Consider the following 2,535-nt stretch of genomic DNA (forward strand, 5'->3'; position numbering starts at 1 on the left):
TCATATTGTCATCTATCCTTACTAAATTTACTTAAACACACCATCCAAGTCATACATTGCAGACTTTCACGTGATTCCCAATCTATCGCCAAACCCTCCTCTGCCCCCAATCCCCCGCCAACCCCTCCTTCACAGTCACAGTTACCAGACACGTGAGGTCTGGCTGCCGCTTCACATTCACCCGTCTCACATCAATGCTTCGAGAGGTGGGTAATGCGGAATTTTCCCTGACAGTACATCATGCTAATTTATTATATTTATCACTAAAATGCATGGCTTGAAAAACAGTGCCCCCGAGGAATACCATAGTACCCCCGACGACAGGGCAAGCCAAGAACAGTGTAGTGTGCCCGCAGATGCACCGACACCCCCACACGGACCCCACGGGGTGGCCGCCACCAGCCACCACCACTCCGGGCAACAGCGACACATGTCAGCCCAGGCTCTGCGTCCCCGTGACATGCAGCCACCACGCCGCCGCCACCGTAGGAGAAGGACACTACCTTCACATAGTAGAATTGCTGAGCCAGCTAGGGGTGGAGTTAGAAAACATACTCCAGATGGCGCCCCTCTGGTAGAGATGATCTATGGTCGCTCCCAAAGTGTTCCGGTAGAGACGATCTATGGTCGCACCCAAAGTGTTCCGATAGAGACGATCTATGGTCGCTCCCATCCTCGTGAGACGATCTATGGTCGCTCCGAAAATGCTCCGGTAGAGACAATCTATGGTCGCTCCGAAAGTGCTCCGGTAGAGACAATCTATGGTCGCTCCGAAAGTGCTCCGGTAGAGACGATTTATGGTCGCTCCCATCCTCATGAGACGATCTATGGTTGCTCCGAAAGTGCTCCGGTAGAGACGATCTATGGTCGCTCCCATCTTCGTGAGACGCTCTATGGTCACTCCGAAAGTGCTCCGGTAGAGACGACCTATGGTCGCTCCGAAAGTGCTCTGGTAGAGACGATCCATGGTCGCTCCCATCCTCGTGAGATGATGTATGGTCGCTCCGAGAGTGTCGTGGTAGAGACGACCTATTGTCACTCCCTCCCTCGTGAGATGATCTACGGTCGCTCCGAGGGCGTGCAGAGGGAGGTGAGTAGAGAGACGTCCCCACGGCAGGAGACTGGAGCCCAGGCTTCCCGTCCCACAGTGACCCAGACAGGCCTCCCAGCCTCCCCTGGTCTCTGTTCCCTATGCCTGGCTCTAGAGCAGACGCACCTGACAGACCGCAGTGGAAGTCGCTGCCGCAGCCCTCCCCTGTCGGCACCCCTAGACGCTGGACGCTGCAGCCCATAGTCTCTCTCGGTTCTCCCCAGGACACCCGGGCGTGATCTCTCTACGCCCCCACGACGCCGGGACTTATCACAGAAGTTCCTGGAGCTATTCGGCCCCAGTCCCGAGGGCCACACGCTGGAGCCAAGCCCAGAAGCCACGGGAAGTCCAGGGCGCAAGAGGACGCCCTTACGAGTTATTCCGCGCCCTCTCGGCACCCTCACATTGGCGGTGCCCCTAGCCCAGCAGGATTGCCGACGACATGTTCCTGCCTATCCCCCTGATGAATACGTGTGATATTGCAGCACGAGTGATTTAGGTTAAGTGTGATTTCCCCTAGTGTAGGTATTGTGCAGTGATTTCTTATAGTGAATATCGGGGTATATCAGATCACAGTGAGAAGTTAAAGGACGAAGGTATGGAACAAGATCTGATTGCCTATACGTGTGAGTGACATCCCTGTTATATAATTAATAAGCCTGTGCCACTGGGAGATTCCCCTATAAAGACATACCCCCATTACTGTGAAGGAATATTGTGAAAGGAAGTATTAATAGTATTCTCTCCTTCCCCCACGCTACCCATAAATCTTGTTTACCACCCGCTCTCACTCCCATATCCCGAGTAAGTGTAAATCAAGAATAAAATCAATTACCCAAGTATTTTGGCAAGTGGAAACCATATAAACTTCACGGCTAATATCTGCCGCCCTCCAGTATTACCATAACTTTCCCCTAGCCGTCACAAGTCACTCCCCGCACCTCCCCTATCTCCTCCTAGTGAGACTCAACCCCCTCCCGCGCCCCCGTGCGCGCCTATATTTACTGCACTCCTGATACACTGGGATTGTTTGTGTTGTCATTACTATCAGAGAAGTAAGTATCCTGCGAGATACAGATATCCTAGATAAGGTTTTATATTGCTATATATTGTGCTGTAATATCTGCTGATTTGTCCTGTGTCTGACTGTGGTAATATACGTGTAAAGGTTGTTGCCTAGAGTTTTTGTGTCCTGCCTCTCTTTATTGCACTAGCTCCGGTCTCGAAAGAGGACCCTGCTCCACGTTAGGTGAAATAGGAACGAGAAGTCGAGCCCAATTTCACCTAGCATTACACTGGTGGCCAGCGGTGGTTCTAGACCCAGGTGTAAGAGAGAGGTAATCAGGAAATATTTGGCAAAATGGCAACCAAACCGCATGTTCAGTTACCCAAGTTTGACCCTGACCAGTATGATATACACACATATCTGGCAATAATTTAACCCT

This window comes from Coenobita brevimanus, chromosome 50, assembly GCF_032717465.1.
Source record: "Coenobita brevimanus isolate Jiangsu-jjx chromosome 50, ASM3271746v2, whole genome shotgun sequence".
Classification (NCBI taxonomy): domain Eukaryota; kingdom Metazoa; phylum Arthropoda; class Malacostraca; order Decapoda; family Coenobitidae; genus Coenobita; species Coenobita brevimanus.